The 21,055-nt window shown below is 37.8% G+C and overlaps 1 protein-coding gene and 1 pseudogene across 2 annotated transcripts in view; both read right to left on the bottom strand.

Moving 5' to 3' along the window:
- RAB3C (RAB3C, member RAS oncogene family) overlaps positions 1-21,055 on the bottom strand; it is a 306,013-nt gene that overhangs the window by 222,253 nt on the left and 62,705 nt on the right. The window lies entirely within an intron of this gene.
- On the bottom strand, positions 8,445-11,351 carry LOC118893281 (annotated as a pseudogene).

Below are 21,055 nucleotides of genomic sequence, written 5' to 3'. Positions count from 1 at the left end.
CCTTTAAGGTATGCTTTAGCTTCTGTTCTTTCACATGCTAACGAAAACCTTATTGTTTATTTCATGAGAGAAATGAAATATTCACAAAATTAAGGCTTTAATGGGACGTTGAAATAAGAGATGAATTTTAGGGGGACATGAACATTATAATGTTTTAATTTTGATAGTGCATGTTAATCAAGTTTCTCTGAATACCTCCCTGAGTCAGAGGTTGTTGGTATTCCTCTATACTCCCCCAACCCCAATCATCCATTCTAGATGGGTCCTATGATTCAGTTTTACCAGTGGAATGTGAGGGAAGTGAGCCCTATCCATGGCAGGTAAGAGTGTGTGTGCTTTCTCCACGCAGTCTCTCCTTTCCTTAGAGTTAAACATAAAGGAATTCAAGATGGTAGACTTAAAAGATGGAAGAACCCTAGGCTTTGTGCTTCAAGGAGGGCTACACAGAAGAGCTACCCAACTTGATTCAGACCATAACGTAAGAAATAAATAACCACAAGAAAAAAACTGTATTACATTGTCACTATGATATTAGGGTTGGTCTATAGTGTTATTAATTTCCCGGCTAATGTAGTCTCTTTCCCATATCTGATTTGTGTGATGAAATGGGGTTGGTATTCACAGACCCAACTCCAGGAAAACACAGGCAGATATCTTTGAAGAACCATTTACTTCCTTATTTTATTGTTGTTTCTGTATAGGCTGGGGTGGGGTAGCAGATGGATGGGTAGAGGGATAAGTATACCCTTAGTAAGAGTCAGTCTCAGGGACTATATTGTCTCTTACTTTTCAAATCCCAGGCAAGGCATAACAATTAGAATTTCTATAATGGACTACTAAAATCTTACGGGTTTAAGGGAACCTTATAATATGTTTCACACTTGTCTACCTTGCAGAGATAGAGACAGAATATTATTTTGTTTGTTTGTTTCCTTTTTGGTTTTTGCATCCCAAGGTAATTACCGTATTAAGAACTTAAGGAAAGAGGTGATCATCATGAAATCAGTGGCCAGTGAATTAGAACCAATTTCTAGCTGCTTGAGAAAGAATTAATTTTATTATTTCTTTGAAAATCTAATATTGGCAAGAATTACTTTATTATTTCTTTGAAAATCTAATATTGGCAATATTTTATAATTTCTTTAAAAATCTAATATTTTTTTCCTATAAAAAAGCCAGCTGGGGAAATGAGGCTTGGTTCTGCCAGAGTAAATAGTAGACTAATTATTCTTCATTATGAGCACCCATGGTATAACTAAATGGTCCTGCCCACCACAGACTCTGGAGGGGTAAACTATGTGTTATCTAGGAAAAAAGTCCTGTCATGTCCCTCACTGGCAAACATGAGTGATATAAGAAGAGATGATTGCTTCTTACTCTCTGGGACTAAAGGAAGAAAAAGATTACATAAAGCCTGGAAAGGATTATTCACCCAATATTTGTTGAGAGTTTACTATGGGACAGGCATAAATTCTCAAAAGGGACCAAAGAAAATATTATATGTAGTGAAGACATTACCCCTTCCAAAAGGAGAGACATAATTTCAATTCATTATACTTATTCATTTGAAATAAAATACCTTATAGGGAAATACTTATATAATACATGTATGTGTATGTATGCATTCATAAAAATACATACATGTGTATGGACTTCAAAAAGCAATATTGAGAATTATTTTTCTATGCAATTAACTCACATTTTTGCCTAATGTGGTAGATTGCAAAATAGCCACAATTCTTCAAAGCTACCTGTCTGCATGCCCCTTTTATAACTTTGCAGCTTCTCCTATCACAACATGGCAGTTATTTTCCCTCTCCTTTGAATCTGGGCTGATCTTCTGACTTGCTTTGGCCAATAGATATGACTGAAGTAATGATATGTGAGTTCTGAGTCTAGGTCTCAAGAGGTCTGTATGCTTCTTCCCTCTCTTGAAACTGTCAAGGTACCATGTAAACAAACCCAAGCTAGCCAGCTGGATGATAAGATACATGTGGCCCAATAGCCCCATTGTCCCACTGCCCAGCAAACAGCCTGTCAACTCTCAGAAGTTAAGCCTCTCTGCTGCTGACCACAGATGTGAGAAAATATGATCAAAACTCAACGCTCAGAAGAGCCACCCAGCTGAGTCAAACTGTTGACCCAGAGAATAGTAGGCTAAATAAATTTTTGTTGTTTTAAGCCACTAAGCTTTAACACGGTTTGTTAGGCAGCAAGAGATATGTGATGCAACCAACAGGGGGATTTTAATATATGCATTAACCATGGAAGAATTTTTAGTAGGCTGCTAAATAATATTCTACTTATTTTTAAAAGTAAGATTCTCATTCCTAAACTACACTCCTTTCCTCTAGTGCTCACTGTGGTAAATACAGAAGCAAGCTGGAGTTTAAATCTCAAATTCACACTTATTTACTAGGTAGACCTCGGGGAAGTCACTTGGCCTCTCAGGTTTTAGTTTGTCCTATGTTAAGATGGAGATATGCTATTTCATCAAGTTTTGTTGGGAGGATTAAATAAGCTGACATAAGTAAATTGTCCATTACTATACCTGCAACATAATAGATACACACAAAGCAGTTCTTTTTCTTCCCAAGCTTTCTGTTTCTTTCTCTCTATTTTTAAGTGTGCAGTGATTCCCAGTGTCCCCCTCTGTCACTAATTCTGGAACTATCACTTTGAAACAGAGTTAACTAACTTTCATTCTAGTGGCCTCTCCCTTGCTTAAAACAACTTTTTTCCCCATGGGTTTTACATAAACTAGGTTTATTACACATATAACATCTACCTTTAAAGAAATTATATATATGTTTATATTGTATATATTATATATAGTTATAAATTATATATTATACATATTGTATGTGCATATATGTATAATTTGCTTATCACTACCTGAAATTAATGTGTATATTTCTATACTTACATATTTGATTACTTAGTATTGTTTGTCTCACCCACAAGAACATCAGCTCTCTGAGGTTTTTGTGTTTCATATCCCCACCCCTGGCACAGCACCTGGGACACAGTAGACAATAAGTATTTGTGGAATGAAAGGATAAATGAACAAATGTTTCTCAATCATTACTATGAAACAAATTTACACATTCGTGGAAAAACATTTAATTCAAAGATTTTTTTCAAATGCAATTTTGAAAGACACTAGAAAGAGAGAGAAGTAACATGACATGAAGGGATTTCACTATTGCTTGCTTTATGCAGTTTGCCTTTTAATGGTTTTTCATCACAATGAGGATTTCCTAAAATATTTGCTCATCTAAGGCTGAAGATTTCATTTGAAATTTTGAATAGTAACTGTAATTAATTATGTAAATACTCTCTGTAGTAGAAACTGTTCCTATGACTTAAAACAGTTAAATTATAACTATGAACAGCATAATCAGACATATATACTCTGTCATAAAATTGATTTGAAAAGTTGGATTTGAATCTCTTAGGGTAAAATTAAACTCTTTTGGAAACTCTTCTTATTTCTCAGTTTAAAATATATTCCAACTTGCTGTGTTCCCCGGAAAGAACCCATAAATCCTTGACCATGAAAACCCTTTTATTATCTGTTGTTAAAAACGATTTCCTTCAGGTAAATTGCACTCTCCAAGCAATCCTTTATTGCCTACATGACATATTATGGTCCAACAGTGGATCTAAGAATGCTTTGGAAACCTTAAATTGCTCTAAGCTTTAAAATCAAATGCTTAGACTAAGCCAGTTCGTCTAACAAAAAGAGCAAGCAGAAGAAATCAGGGCAAAAAAAGAGGGAGAAGCAAATGCAGAAAACATTAACTTAGAAAGTCAGAAAATATGAATTTTTATAGTTTGGGGTTTCATTTCCAGGCCATTTCATCTGAAATGCTTCGTCTATTCTTTAGGCTGCTGTCATTGTATGAATAACAGGCACCCTAAATAGATTACGTGTAAACTGAAGACTATGGGACTTAATATGCACAAAACTCTGTCATAATTTTTCTTTCAATTAGGATATAGTTTATCTTTCCGTGACTTCAACTACCACCTAAAGGCGAATGATGTCTAAATCTGTCACCAGTTCCCTTCTCTATCAAGTGTTCCAATGGTCCTCACCAAGTAAATGTCTTATCACCACCTCATCACCAACCACCAAGTCAACATGACCCACACAAAACTCAGTTATCTCCTGTACTATTTATCTCATCCCATGACACGGTCACCCACCAGGGTCCCCAAGCAGAAGTCTTGCAGTTTTCCTTTCTCACTCTCATTCTCTCTTTAACCACTCACCAAGACCTGTTGTTCTACCTTCAGATTCCAAACTTCTAACCATCTTTCACAATGTAGTCTTACACCACCTCCCTAGATCATTGCCTTTCATTTTCCCTTCATTCCTTCAGGCTGCTGAAGATTATTCTTCTTGGGAGGTGTTGATTTGTTAACAGGAAATATTTCCCAAACTCAATATTCCTCCTTACATCAGTAAAATTATGAATACATATAATATTACTCTTTCATCTTGGTGTTTCATAATTTTATGTATATTTAAAACTTAATTTATTGATACTTTTTAGAGAAACTTATTTTTTCCATACTTTTGTTAGTTATGTATACTTGTTTTATAAATATATTAAAAACACTTACAATGCATAAGTAATGATCTGCAATTTTTCTTCCAGATTTACAATAAAAGCTCACCCATATCAATTTTAAATAATAACAGCAAAAAAAGAGAAGATCCTTAGAAGAGATTATGATACTAAGTGAAGTAAGTCAGAGAAAGACAAATATCATATGATATCGCTTATATGTGGAATCTAAAAAAATGATACAAATGGACTTATTTACAAAACAGAAATAGACTCACAGACATAAAAAACAAACTTATGATTACCAAAGGGGAAAGACAAGGGAAGGGATAAATTAGGAGTTTGGGATTAACAGATACATGCTATTATTTATAAAATAGATAAAAAAACAAGGACCTACTGCATGGAACAGGGAACTATATTCAGTAACTTGTATAACCTATAATGTAAAAGAATCTGAAAAAGAATATATATATATGTCTGACTGAATCACTTTGCTGTACACCTTAAACTAACACAACATTGTAAATCAACTATACTTCAATAAAGAGTTGTTTTGAAAAAACAAAAAAGACCCTTACAAACCAATAAAAATTGACACCTTTTCTAAAGAAACAGAAATTTACAAGTGAAAAGTAAAGTTCCAACTGACTCTAACAATAAAATTCTTGAAATATCTAGGAATAAACTTGAAGAGAAGTGTGAAGATATTGTATAGGGAATATTATGTAACACTACTGAAGAGTGCAATGTAAAAACTGAATAAATGAAGAGACAACGTTTTTTCTTTGCTGTAAAACTCAATATTGTGAAACTATCAATTTTCCCTAAATCAGTCCATAAATTCAATGTGACCAAAATAAAACCCCAATAGTATTTTATTTTACAAGTTATCAGAATTTTTCTAAAGTATATCTGGAAGAGTAATAAAGGAAAATTTCGAACAATAAAGAGTATAGAGCAAGAAAGTATCCTTCCATATTTAAAAACATATTATAAAGCCAGAGTAATTAAAACCAATGTACTGGGACAGGATTAAACAGATCAATGGAAGCTTTGTATAGAAATCTAGTCAAATATATAATGGAAAAGCAAAGATGGCATTCCAAAACAATAGGGGAGAAATGATTAATGAAAAAGAACCTGGATCCCTCTATCCTTTCCCAGAATAGCTTTTATATGAATCAAAGATTTAAATGTAAAAAGCAAAGATAAAATTACCGAAAGGAAACACAGAAGTTTAGTACTTTCTAAGCATATTAATTATTTGTGGAAAATTAAATACTAAAAGAGATATTAGAAAAAATAGCAATACATGACAAAAAATTAAAAACCTTTTATATATGAAATAGGTTTTATACATATGAAATATTAATGACTATGATGGCAGATTAAAGAGTAATCTGTAACAGGATGCCATTTATATAAGACTGTTTACCTATTGCTACACATCTATAAATGTATAGAGAAAGGTCTAGAAGAATATGCTACAAAATAATAATTATTATATTCTCATAGGCATGGGATAAGATTTTTGATAATTTTTATATTCTTTGACTATATTTGCATTGTTTCAACTGTTTATAATAAACTTTTATAATAATTATAAAAATAATAAAGCTATTTTAAGCAAAATTAAATTTGTATGGAATAATAAACACAGGAAAAAGCCAAAAGAATACTGCAAAAGGAAAATAAACAAAAACTACTACTCCATATATTTTTTTAACATTTTTATTGGAGTATAATTGCTTTACAGTGGTGTGTTAGTTTCTGCTTTATGACAAAGTGAACCAGCTATACATATACATATACCCCATATCTCCTCCCTCTTGCGTCTCCCTCCCACCCTCTCTATCCCACCCCTCTAGGTGGTCACAAAGCACCGAGCTGATCTCCCTGTGCTATGTGGCTGCTTCGCACTAGCTATCTATTTTCCATTTGGTCTACTCCATATTTTTTAAAAGAGGATATAATTCACATACACGTAAGAGAGAAACTATGTGAATTGGTGTTCAAAAAAGTTCATTATTTATTCATCATTTATTATATTTCATTCTCAATTCATCCTCTGGTTTACCATGCAAATAAAATAATCATTTAAGATATTTATGACTCAATTTATCTGTTTATGACTGATATAAAGAAATATAAGGAACCATATTTTAGGCATAGGATAATGCTTAATAACCCTTTTATTAGAGCATTTGTTTTCACTAGAAGAGATTTAATAATTGATAAAAATGTACAAAAAAATTCAAATCAGTAATGCTTTAGAATGTGTACCACGAAGTCAGTACTTCTCAGTGAGTAAGGAAGGTAAAAGACTTCCTCAATGTAAAAAAGCAAGAGAGTGGCTTCCCTGGTGGTGCAGCGGTTGAGAATCCACCTGCCAATGCAGGGGACATGGGTTCAAGCCCTGGTCTGGGAAGATCCCACATGCCGTGGAGCAACTGGGCCCATGAGCCACAACTACTGAGCCTGCGCGTCTGGAGCCTGTGCTCCGCAACAAGAGAGGCCGCGATAGTGAGATACCCGCGCACCGTGATGAAGAGTGGCCCCCGCTCGCCGCAACTAGAGAAAGCCCTCGCACAGAAACGAAGACCCAACACAGCCAAAAATAAATAAATAAATTTATTAAAAAAAAAAAAAAAAAGCAAGAGAAAGATCGGATTGTAAAAAAAAAAAAAAAAAAAGACAGCTGTTAAAAAAATCGTTTAAGTCAACATTGATTTGTTTTAGACAAGGATATTGCAACCATCACTTAAGGTTTGGTGGCACATTCTTTAGTAGGTCCTTTAGGCAATATATTTAAGCTAATTTACAATTTGATTTGATGTTAACTTTTTAAACATCACTTCAAAATAATGCCCTCACAATAGCCTTTTTAAAATGTATTTAGAGAAACATGCCAAGACACATATTAATCAAACTATCGAAAATTAAATACAAAGAAAAAATACTAAAAGCAGCAAGGGAAAAACAACAAATAACATACAAGGGAATCCCTGTAAAGTTAACAGCTAATCTTTCAGCAGAGACTCTGCAAGCCAGAAGGGAGTGGCAAGACATATTTAAAGTGATGAAAGGGAAAAACCTACAACCAAGATTACTCTACCCAGCAAGGATCTCATTCAGATTTGACGGAGAAATTAAAAGCTTTACAGACAAGCAAAAGCTAAGAGAATTCAGCACCACCAAACCAGCTTTACAACAAATGCTGAAGGAACTTCTCTAGGCAGGAAACACAAGAGAAGGAAAAGACCTACAATAACAAATCCAGAACAATTAAGAAAATGGTAATAGGAACATACATATCGATAATTACCTTAAATGTAAATGGATTAAATGCTCCAACCAAAAGACATAGACTGGCTGAATGGATACAAAAACAAGACCCATATATATGCTGTCTACAAGAGACCCACTTCAGACCTAGGGACACATACAGACTGAAAGTGAGGGGATGGAAAAAGATATTCCATGCAAATGGAAATCAAAAGAAAGCTGGAGTAGCAATTCTCATATCAGACAAAATAGACTTTAAAACAAAGACTATTACAAGAGACAAAGAAGGACACTACATAATGATCAAGGGATCAATCCAAGAAGAAGACATAAAAAATAATTGTGGCTTTATTATAGTAGTGCTCAATAGCACCACTATAGTTAAGGGTCTACCAGGTTTCCATTAAGAACACCTATTTCTGAGTTCACCGTAAAAGATCATATTGGCTTTAACCAGCTGGATAGTGCACAAAAAAGCAGTTTTATCCATTGCTGGTGCTTTTCTTGTACTACTAGATATCAAAAAACTTTCATTATATCTTCAAAATCCAACTTCTATAAAGTAAATCAAATCACCTCATGATTTAGACTTTAGAACAAAGTAGATACACCTGCAGTTATCAGTAAATTGCCACCTTTAATCCATTCTGCAGTGCCCTATGAAAGGGTCACAGAAAGACAGTTATGACTGTATGAAAATATGATTCTTGATACAGAATCAAAAGTTGTTTTCAATTTCCTTTGCTTTTATAAAGTCCACAATAACAATACGTAAATGCACTTTTTTTTCTGTGATATAATTAAAACCCAGTGTTATTTCAATTGAACTTAAAATAGAATCCCTGGTCTGAATTAGACTTTAAATCATACTGTAAACATATTTGGTAAAATTTATTGATCATCATCCAGTTGCTCCAAAAGGATCCTTCTGTGCTTTTCCAATTCCCCTTCACTCAGTTCACTGCCAGAAGTATCCCAATTACCAGAATACTTTGCAGTCTTTTTCTTAGGTGATTTGTGTTTTGATTCTGATCTTTGTCTAGTTCTTTTTTGCTTTCCCGGTCTTTTTCTTTTTTATCCTTCTCCTGTTCAGCATCTGACTCTGGAGAGTCAGATTTATGTCTTCTCTTCTTGCTTTTCTTCCTATGTTTTTTTGATTTCTTATAACTTCTCTCAGATTCAGCACTAGAAGAATGTTCTGAAGCAGAACGAGACTCTGATCACTGTCTTATTTTCTTTGAATGGCTGTTGTCATCATCTGAATCTGACCCTGATTGAGAGTGGGGGTGTTTCCTGTGATTTTTTTTAGATTTCTTAGAATGTTTCTTATTCTTTGAATGATGATGTTGACCTTCATGATCTTCCCAGAGAGCATCCAATTCTATTGGAGGAGTGGCTTGTTTCAACATACTCTTAAATGCAGATTCTTTTCATTTCATCTTCCAAGCCTCCTCTTTTTCTCTTTCATGTTCACGGGCTTCTGCCTTTTCTAGTAAACTACTGAAAGCCAACTTAATATTTCCTTCATCTAATGTGGTTGCTCTTTTAGTCAAACTGATTATTGCCACAAAGTCTTCAAAAGTAGTATTTACTTCAACTACAAATCCTTTATTCTTTAGAATGTCTTTTATTGTCTTCTTCTCATCATGATAACATGCTTTAAGATCCTCAATATAAAACTTGAAAAGGTCAAGTGCAGTTGATCCTGGCTGACCAAGCATATTAGTGAATCTAATGTCAGAACTAATTATTGGATACAATTCCATCCAAGATGACATAGCATGCAGTTGTCCATGTTCATGCAGTTCATCTAAAAATATCTGAAAAGATTCTGTTTTTACGCTGTCGTCTCCTTTCCCGAAGCAAACTCTTCTGTTTTTCTTCTTCTTCTTCATTTTCTAAAGCCCGAATGTGTTCTTCAAAGCAAATTAACACATCTTCTTTATCTATGTTCTGTAATTCTTTATCTTCTGCAAAAGTTGGATCATCCATCAGATACTGCTGGGCTTCAGACCAAGTAGTAGAGTATGTCACGTTAGCCACGTTGTCAAGTATGTTTCTGAAGGCTTCCCAATTTCTCTTTTGCAACTGCTTTGCTTGCTCCTATTCTTTTTTTGAAAGAAAGAATAAAACATCTTCAGAGATTTCAAGATGACCACGTTCTGATATTGCATTCCAGACTTCCATCTCTCCAAACGTTTGCTCTGCTTTTTTGTATCTAGTTGTGGAAGTCATTTTCTCATGATTTTCAAGAAAACGCTGAAAGGATTCCTTAGCCTCTTTGTATTTGGAGCTTGCTTCTTCTTTTTCTTCTTTCTCTGTCTGGACTTTATAAGCATTAAAGGCCTGCTATTTTTTCACTCAACTTTGCTAAAGCACTGTATTGTGGATCATTAATGATCATTTTTGTAGTTTCCTCCCATGAAGCATTAGATGGTACCTGCTTTTCTTTCAATAATTCTTTAAATGCTTGCTTTGCCTCCTCCTTTGTTTTCCAAGTATATGTGTGGTTTTTTTTTCCGGTTGGCTTTCTTCCTCCTCCTTTTTCAGAGTAAAATCAGCTACAGTTTCCTGCTTAGATGTTTCTTCTCCCGTATTACTAGACACTTCAACACTTTGATCCTGAACAGCAGGGGTACTAGTAAGTTGTGCTTGTTCTTCAGTCGAAACTGTTACTGTATTTTCATTATCTACAACAGTAGCAACAATCGAAGTAACCTCAGGCTCAGGAACAACTGGAACAGTTCCACCGACAGTACTGGAGGCAGAGGTGGAAGCACCGGCATTGGCTGCAGCGGCAGCGGCCATGGTGCTCATTGTGGTTGGAATTTCTGTTGTAGGAACTGGGGCCGTTGATGTTATGGCGCACTCCTCTTGTTTACTGCTTTCTTCAGCTTTGATCATTGCGTGCAGGCTTGATTTTGTAATAAGACTTCAGCAACAATGGTATTCTCGGATCCTTCAAGATCTTCAAGTTCTTTAGGTTTGGCCCAGCGGGATTCTTTTGTTTGAGAATTGTGATAGTAAGGCTTTCCAGAGTCAGATTTGTATTGCTTCCAGGGCATTTAGATGAAAGTTGCTCAGCAGGACTTTTAAGATCATCTTGTTTCTCCCCAATAGACTGTTTTGTTTCAGTATTGCAATAGTAGGTCCTTCCATCAGGTGATTTATGTTCAGACCACGTTGATTTTGCACTGGGTGTTGTACCTGCTGCTACATCCATGTTATTTACTCCTGGCAGTAAGGCAGGCTGCGTGGAAGCCTGACACATATGAGACATCATCATCCAGGCATTACTGAAGACATCATTCCAGGCATTTGTCCCATTGGTGGTCCTCCCATTGGGTGCATCATTTGGGGCATCATTCTATGAGGTACAGGAGGCATATTCACTCTCTGACCCATAGGATGCATTCCCACTGGGGCATAATGCATGCCAGGGTGGCCCATCATGAGGCCTCCATGCTCAGCTCCCATCCCCGGCCTCATCGTCAGACCTATTAGAGTAATTTTAAACTAAAATGTTACCTGATTTTTGAAGGACATGTATTTTATTAAAAGTTGTTTTCATTTAAAATTTTAATTATTTTTTAATCTAACTTAGATGTTTAATACTCAAAAGTTCATCTAAGTTTTAGCAAACTTGTCTCATCTTTTCTCTTTGCTTTTCTTCTTTATCAAGGAAAAAATCCCCTAACTATTCCATATATAGCTCTGCGGGGCTGTGTACGCCTGTGTGCGCATACCAGTACCAGAGGTTTGGAAATGCAAGTCACAATGTATCATTAACTGCATCTCTCCTGTTATTTCCCAGTGGAATGACTGTACCTCTGGGCCATGCTTCACGTTAGATATGATACTTCTTCCAGCTCAGCAGCTCATATAATAACGATTTCACCTCTACAGTAGGCGATGGAGAAAAGAAAGCATATAAAATTAAGTTTTATGACAAAAAAATCACTTTCCCTTTTTCTAGGGAATATAAATTGATTGTGGAAACTATACTTTATGGGACAATTCATTACAGGATATTATAAAATATATTCCAAATTCCAAGGAAAACTATAAAAGAATAAGAAGTCAGAAGGCTTTCTTGATAACTCCCACCCCTAGACTAAGCCAAGCTCCTCTGTTATAAGCTTATATTCATCACCCTGAGAATTACTATTCCAAGTAGACTGTAAGCTTTGAATGGAGGACTTGTATTTATTTTGTTTACAATTGTATCCTCAGTGCCTAGTATAGTGCAGGGCACAAAATACAGACTAAAAATTGTTTATGGAGTACATGAATAATTAATTAAATGCCCTGGGATTAAAATCAAATTTCTTCATATAGTTTTGTTTTTACACACTTACAAACACATATAATAACATGTATAACATAGTATATACTGTACTATTGTACCAATGTATTACGTGTATGGAAACACATACATAAATTAAATTTTAAAGCCATAAATACATTTTCTAATATTTACTGCTAATGTATTATCTTGTATACCCCCTGGAGTGAATGCTACCTCTACCATCTCCCATCACCCCTGTCACTTTGAAATAACTGATCTAAAGAATTACTGACAGCCTCATTTATTGACTTATATAATGGTGACAGAAAACACGCAAAATAAACAGGAACCTAGAAAAACACAGTGTCAGTCATAATTAAGAAAGTGGTCAATGGTACAAGACCAGAGCTAGTAAAGACCAACATTTGCATCTCAAAACTCTATGATGTGACATAGTTTATATCAGAGCTCTGCGGTCACTGCTACTATCCTGCAGATTACACGGTGACAGGAAACAATCTGGTTTTAAGGAGGGTCTGATTTGCCTAAGTTTAACATCCCCGTATCAGGGACATATTATAGACGGAATTTGATTCAAACTACAAAGCAAAGATGTTACCCAGCTCCTGTGGAACCAAATGCCCAATTTAATTTAGGCTCCAAAAAAGTGATCCCTCTGGATCATGAGTAATCCTGCTTAATCCAAACATTCAAAGCTGTTCTCTATTTCAGTTCTGAGTTTTCCTTTTTTTCTTTGTCTCGGAGATTAGTCTTTTCCAGAATGGAAGGTACAAGAATGATGTGGAAGTGATTTTCAAAGTGGGTGTCAAGGATTTCCTAGCCATTCTCAGTAATTCATAGGGGAATCACAGTCGTTAACGCCAGTCCTCAAACCATCTACAAAACCACAGCTACAAGAAATTCAGAGATGATAATAAATGGCAGCTGAACAAATATGGCCATATTTCTTCTTCCAGCAGGAGCATCTCTAGTTATAATTTATAACCATAATTATGGAAGCTGATTAAACTGAGGTATGAAAGACTTCATTATGTGTGAATGCAGAGTTGATCCTGTTTAGCACACATATGCCAATTATCACATGTATCTAAAACTCCCAGGGTTTCCCCTGACTCAACTGGAGTTACTATATTTCTTGCTAAATCCGTTCTTTATTATTCCTCATTCTTCATTCAAAACCCAGAGTTTTACATTTGGTTCTCTTAACTTTTACTGTTTGCTCCTCTGCTGTCTAACTGTACCAGCCTTCCCTCCCCCATTCCCTCTCTCTTGTACTCCTGCCATATTTCCCTGTTTTGCTTCCTCTCTTTCTTCCTAGACTCTGATCTTCGCTCTCTTACCTGATATTACTAAGAATTTAGCAAGAATCGTCCTTTTTCTAAATCACTAGCACAAGATGAATCTTGCACCTTAAATTTGAATGGAGATCAGAGTTAGAAATCCTCTTGTCACATTTAAGAAAATGTGAACTGGTGCAAAGCCACTATTTTATACCTGTTCATTTAAAATGTCGCTGGCTACATGAGTTGAGGTTTTAAATGCATGTAACTAGGGTTCCAAGAATGAGATTACACAATTTTTTTCAGTTTGTAATGGTCAGATGCTGAAAATTCTTTGCATATAAATTGTAAATTATAAACAGAAAGGCAGGGAATCGGGAAGGTAGGAAAGAAATCAGGGCCTGTCAGAGACAGGGGAGGAAGAGTGTAGTTTGATGCCGTTGTAGTGCTTGAAAGAACAAGAGTGTGCTGCTTTTAGAGCTAAGGTTTTATCTTCACCTGTCTCCAGCTGTCAGACAAATGCACTGTCTGGGATGGGCAGACCATTAAGACATTTTAGCAGAGATGTGTTCATTACTTTGGCTAATAGGGTTCCGAGTTCCCTGAAAAAGTAATATTGGCCAGGCAGATTCTGATGAGGAGGGGATGGAAATAACTCTTCGTTGAAGGGAGCCTAAGAGAGAGGCAGTAAGGAAGGAGAGGCCAGGAGCCTGTGTCAGGCGTGGTGGAGAGTGACAGTGAGGAGTCCAGAAAGCCCAGGGAATTATGAAGACTCTGTGCGCCTTGGAATGTCAGACTCCCCACTTGGGTGGTTAGGACACTCAGGAGGGGAATGGCATGAATCAGGTGGGGCTGGACTATGGCTGTTAAGTCAGGGTGGAAGGGAAGATGGAGAATTCTCAGAAGGTACCAGTCATCAAGTCCAAAGGGGCTCCCAAAGGGAGGATGAAATCTGAAATTGGAGGTCAGTGACCACAACAAGCAAGTTAGAGCCAGCGAGTTCGGAAAATGGAGCTTGGAAAGATACCTGAATTGCAGGTGTGATCTGCAAAATATCTAACTAGTACAGAATGAGCACCACCAATCAGAAGAGATGCCAGGGAGAGCAGTGGAAGAGTATTCTGGAGTCCAACTCCTTTTGGGTATTAACCCTTTAGTTGCTGGACTGTTCAGGGGCTCCCAGTGGACCAGCTAGTGGTGGGGCACTCGGGGAACTTGAGACGGAAGCTATGTATTTACTGGAGAAACATGGCTGAATAACTAAAATATATGTTAGAAAGTGGCTGCCTAGCCAGAACATTTCTGGGCTCCCCTTTCAGCAAGCAGGGACTGTATGACTAATTCTTGACAGAGGAATACAAAGGAAAGTGCTGTTTGGTTCACAGCTGAGGTAACTAAGCATTGGGAGTACGATTATTTTCCCAGTGATGACAGGGAAATCTTGAAGCTACAGGATGATGGAGCCATAAGATGGAAGCCCTGGATCCTTGAGTTAATACTTGAAGGAGGCCTTCTCAGGAGAACTGCCCATCAGGAAAACCAGAATTGGACTCAGCATGACTGAGAAATTAAATTTTATTGTATAAGCCTACTCAGTTTTTAGGATTTTTATAGCAATTAGCTAACCCTGAACAAAACACGGAATAAAAATACTTTAGCATTTTAATGCATCCACTTGGCACTGATAAATATGAGCAAATTTCTTAGTTTACCTGTCTCCTTTGAGAGAATGTAGAACATTCTACAGAGACTTTTAGGTAACAATTAAAAAACCATAAATTTCTATGGTTACCAAAGAGGAAGCAGGGGAGGGATAAATTAGGAGTTTGGGATTAACATATACACACTACTATATATCAAATAGATAACCAACAAGGTCCTACTGTATAGCACAGGGGACCATACTCAATATTTTGTAATAACCTATAAGAGAAAAGAATCTGAAAAAGAATACATATATATGTATATATAGATATATAACTGAATCACTGTGCTGTATGCGTGAAACTAACATGACATTGTAAATCAACTATACTTCAATAAAAATAAATAATTAAATAAATAAATAAATATGAAAAGTATCTGGATCTTATGGTTTCATCTTTCCAAGAAATGAGAGGTTTTTTTGTTTGTTTTCTGTTTTTCTTACATTTTGGAGCATGAGTTCTCTTTCTTTTATAAAAAACTATAGGGGTTCCCATATTACATTGAAAAGCCCGTTTTGTAAACCCAAAACCCACACAATCACACAGTAAACTGATTTCTCTAAGGGGAGATGCTCAGAGCAAAATCTCATTCAACTCTGTATCCAAGGGGGGGCCTATAGGGCTCATCCAGTGAGTGCTTTTTGAATGAATGAATGAAGTCATTGCTACTAGAAAAGCAATGTGCTGAGGAAAAGTAAATTAGATGGCAATTATGGAGACCAACCTGGGGTCTTCTGCTAATTAACCTTATGATATAGAATTCTCTAGTCCTTATTTCTTTGAAGGACTTTAGTGACTTTAGAGTTTTGGCTTCTCATTTTCCAGGGAGAGAGCTGTGTGGCCCTGAGAAGGAGCGATCAGCTCATACCCAGAGAACTATTTTATATCAAAACTTAGATGAAAACTCTGATTTTCATAATCGAAGAGTAGTAGTATCTTCCCTTACAGTGGCACCTACTATTTTTGACTCTCAGTTGTTTTTCTTTTCTTTTTTTTTTTTAAAGAGGTTTCCTTTTATTTATTTATTTATTTTATGGCTGTGTTGGGTCTTTGTTTCTGTGCGAGGGCCCTCTCCAGTTGTGGCAAGCGGGGGCCACTCTTCATCGCGGTGCGCGGGCCTCTCACTATCGCGGCCTCTCTTGTTGCGGAGCACAGGCTCCAGACGCGCAGGCTCAGTAATTGTGGCTCACGGGCCCAGTTGCTCCGCGGCATGTGGGATCTTCCCATAGCAGGGCTCGAACCCGTGTCCCCTGCACTGGCAGGCAGATTCTCAACCACTGCGCCACCAGGGAAGCCCTCAGTTGTTTTTCATCTGCAAAACTTAGATAACATTCATTTCACCTCACACAATGACTGTAAAGAGAGCATCAGGCGGTATCAAAGTGCTGTATTGCACTCAATATCAAAGGAATGTGGCGACCTTCAATCTCTAGACCTATTTAGTCAACTCAGGGACATGTGTGCATCATTAAACCTGAGGGTTGGGATTATCTTTAAATTCAGTGTGTCATTAAAAAAATCCTATAGTACTTATTTCTCCTGCACTCAACACAATTCCATCGGCTCTCGGATACTCTTGTGAGGCATAAACCATCAGCTAAAGTAATAACTCAAAGTTTGGGGGTAAGGAAGTTATTATTCTGTTCATCAGAAAAGAGCTGAAGTATCTTATCAGCTAAAAAGCTGGTTGTAGGGATTTTTCTCATCCCGAGTCCTGACTTTTCTTTTAATTGTCTTCAGTGCCTTATCCAATAGCTCTTCCAAATAGAGGATCTCGGTTTGACTTGAGATGCAGCTTCTAAAGAGGAACACTGAATTGAGTACGGCATGCTCCTCCTTTATATCTGGATACTTCTGGGTGGATCTAGATCACCAATAATCCCAGCCTGCCATAGGAGGGGAGCAATACAGAGTGCGATCATCGTTCTCCATAACTGACTCGTCACACTTTGATACGATACAGCAGAAGGTGCCGGGGGGCAGCTTGGGGAAAATTACTTGTGTGGCTCCTAATTGGATGCCTCAGCCGTGAGTGATCACCGGGCTCACGATTTAATGCACAAAGTAAAACCAGGCTGGAGAGGCACGGGGCCGGCTTTCCCTGCCCCAGTGAGTGGAGGTGGGGGGCAACCTTGGAAGGCTGGAAGCAAAACTGAGAAGCAGGCAATATCGAGTTTGCCGCCTCCTCTTTCCACTGTGTGCTCTGCTCTCCACTTACAGAGCTCCCACCCAGCGGAACAAGCTTGGTGTCCACCAGTGAAAGGGCTGCTCTTTCCTCTCCCTAGGAGCCCACAGCAGGCCTGGAAGCCCGCCAGTCACCTAGAGAGAACATCGCCTCTGCTTTGCTGGATGGGTGACCGGTACGAAGCTTGCCCCATTGACAGGGGTTTTTCCTAGGAAATCTCACGTATAACAGGTTTCCTTAAAACTCATCAGAAGAGCCAAATCATATACTCATAGGTTCATTCTTTTAGAGAACCTTTATGGAGAGCTAATATGTGTCAGGCTCTGCCAAGTGTTAAAGATGCAAAGGTACTGAATAAACACATTGCCCACTGACCTTCAAGAAATGGAGACGGAAGCTGTTTCTAAGTGTCAGTGACGGCATAACACGATAAGTGCAGTGAGAGACAGTGCGAGGAGAACAGAGGGGGTCCCAACTCCACCTTTGTTTGGGCATGGGTGGCACCCCAGAGGCTACCCATAACTCAAAGAAAACAGCCCCAAAATAATCAAGCCTACCACCAAGGGAAAAATCATCAGGCCTCAACTTTCTCATAAAACCTATTCAAAGATTCCTCATGAGATTCTGTGCTGGTAGAATGTCCCTTAGGCTCCAGACACCAGATCCTGACCCACCCAAATCACAACCGGCAAAGTGAAGGTACATGAAGTTCCTTTCTGGAATCACTCTCCTCTCCTGGAGGAGAGAAGACTTAGATCCTCACTTCAGGCCCTGCCCGACCAGTGTTGTCCACAGTATCTGCTACCTGAGGCCCCAGGCCCACCTTGGCCTCATTCTGTTCCCTCTGCCCCAAGTGAGTGCCCTCCTTCCCAACCCCCTTGCTCCCTAATTAACTCCTCCTTGATTTCAGGACTCAGAGAAATTACCACTTCTTATTCCAGAAAACATGCTGCACTTCTCCCATAAACTGAAATTCTCATTTTCTCTGCTCCCACGATACCCACTGCTTGGTTACTTCTAATCTGTCACAAATCACACTAATTACCCTGACTTACATTTTTCCTTTTGTCTGCTTAAAGAAGACAGATCTATGTCTTCTTCTTTGTACGTAGCACCTGGCAAATTGTGGGTACGCATAACACATTTGTAGATTAGATAAATGGGTGGGTGGATGGATGAATGGAAGAATGTTGTGCCCTTATTTTTCTGCTGCCTTTAAAAGGACCCTAGGACTCCCCCAGTTATTCCACTCAGAGAGTAATGGGTGCTATGTTTCTTCCTCCATATTTCCAGTTAGCTGTATTTCATGCATCTGTAAATCTGAAGCATATTTTCTCTATTAGAAGCGAGACACATGATTGGTTATGGAAATGTATGCTCTGCATATTCATTTAGGAGAGCTACAAGGGAAAATTAGAATCCAGTGATCTCTCAATTTGCACTCCGTGGCGTTATAATCAGCCTGTGGCACTTGTTGACACGCTGCAGCCTAATAAACTTTGCAGAGGGAGACCTGCTCCATCTCACTGGAGCCCGAGTGATTCTAATATGTCTACTGATGGCCTTGTAGCCATATGCAAGAGGCTTCCTCCGAATCATGTCTCTTTTCCCTTTCCTAATATCTCCCCTGCCTTTAACACTGTCTTAGAAATAATGTTCCCCAAATGACAATTGCTTTTGATCATAAATCACTTACTTGTTCATATTACTTGATTCTCAAACCACTCAGTTTGGTTATTAACCAACAGAGAGCCGAATCAGCCCTTCATTTGTGCTCTGTAAATACGATGTTTAAGGATCAGGTTTTCTTCACTGTGCACTCCTGTGTAACTTTCCCAATCTTCCTGGGTCCATTTTCAAATGTGACAAGACACAGAGAACAGAAGCTCGAGATGATGGCAGCTCAGCTAGTGCTGGTTATAACAATTTATCTTCATACTGGTCAAATATCTTAAACAATTTTAACACCAGATATAGCATGAAAATGAGGAACGAAATTATAAACGAAGAACCAGGAGAAATGGTTAGGATAGAGACATTTCTTTTCCCTTCCTCATTTTTCCTTTCACCTGGGGAAGATCAGTGAGAGGAACACGACTGGCCTCTGTCTTTCCCTCACTCAACTCTGCCCAGAGTGACTTATGTGATTAGTGGGTTTGGGGAAAACAAAAGCAAACAAATGACAAATCTGCTTATGGAAGGCTCACTCTCTGCTCTGTTCCTCAAGGAGAGGCCTAGGTGGACCATTACCTTCCATTGCTGGGGGATAAGTCTGTCTAACTCTGGGGCTTTCACACCTAAGACACTCTCTCCAATATCTGCCTTATAATTAGTAAAGGTGATTTTAAAATTTCCTCCATCCGTTAACTATTTTGCCTTTTTTTCTCATTTTTCCTGAAACTCAGACAGGAAAGAGAATTATTGTTTATGTTATTTATGTTGTAGAATTTCTGGAATATACGTCACCGGTGGTTTGTTTGTCGGAAGTGTGGTAATTAAAAATATAGGCTTCCTAGGTTCGTATCCTGGCTCTGCCATTTATCAGCTGTGAGCTGTATGTCCTTGTGCCCATAATATAATTCCTCTGTACCTCAGTTTCCCCTTTACAAAATGGGGGCAATAATAATGCCTACTCATAGGGTTACTGGGAGTACACTAGCCTAACACATGTTTCTGTGAGCTATTTCTGTTATCATTAAGCCATGCCATTTGCTTGATGGAATGCCTTGGATGTCAACCTAATGTTGATTCCAAACACGGTGAACTGTTTGGCTTGAGCCATTACTAAATCATAGAATAATAGAACCAAAAGGGACACGAGAAATCTTAGCTTTAGATCCTAGTTCAATGGAAGATGAGACGGAGGCCCAGAGCATAGAAGTAATTCACCCAAGGTTGCACATGGCAGGTCCAAGCCAGGATATCCCATCTGTCTGGACACCTGGCCCATTGAATCTCCCTCTACCTTAGCTGCTGCTCTCACAATTATGATTTCTGTTAACTGTACTTCTCACATTCACTCTACTTGCCCATTTAATGCAGTTATTAAGTCTAGTTGCCAATCACATTGTACCTCCGAGGGTACAATACCAGGCCTCAATAAAATTTTGAGCATTACAACAACAATAAGAACAAGATGTTGCTCCCTGAGCCTCTCAGTATATTTTTCCTATTAGAGAAAGCTGAAGTCTGACTCGCCCAAGATAATTCATGTAAGAGAAAGCCCATTAGAAAAGCAGTGCTGTTGATTTACTAGCCTCCTTGTATTGCTTTGTTCTTTACAACGCAGACCATTTTTAAAGCCAGATATTTATTTCTTCATTGTTCTTCTAACCCCACTGCTTCCCGCCTAGGGAACTCACTCTTCTGTTTGCAGCATCCCAGGGAGTACAAACTAAATATAGTATTGAAGTAAAATCCCTGCAAAGCTAATGAACTACTTTATGGAGACTGAAGCAGGAAACCTTTTCAGGAGTGGTGTTGCAATTAACTGGATGTGACCACACAAAGGCACAATTTCAGAAACAGGCAATTTACAATAGGGAATTCAGAAGGTCACAAATGATGGCTCGAAAGGTAGAAAATGATTACTTTCAATCATGTACCAACTTGGATGCCTAATCAGACATTTTAATATATGTTTTCAATGGAGTGCAATTTGCCTAAATTTCCGAAATGAAAATGTGGCACATTTGCCAATAACTGGTCTG

Source organism: Balaenoptera musculus, chromosome 3 (assembly GCF_009873245.2).
Source record: "Balaenoptera musculus isolate JJ_BM4_2016_0621 chromosome 3, mBalMus1.pri.v3, whole genome shotgun sequence".
Classification (NCBI taxonomy): domain Eukaryota; kingdom Metazoa; phylum Chordata; class Mammalia; order Artiodactyla; family Balaenopteridae; genus Balaenoptera; species Balaenoptera musculus.
Note: the sequence above shows the minus strand (reverse complement) of the source record. Positions and strands in the feature narration are given on the sequence as shown.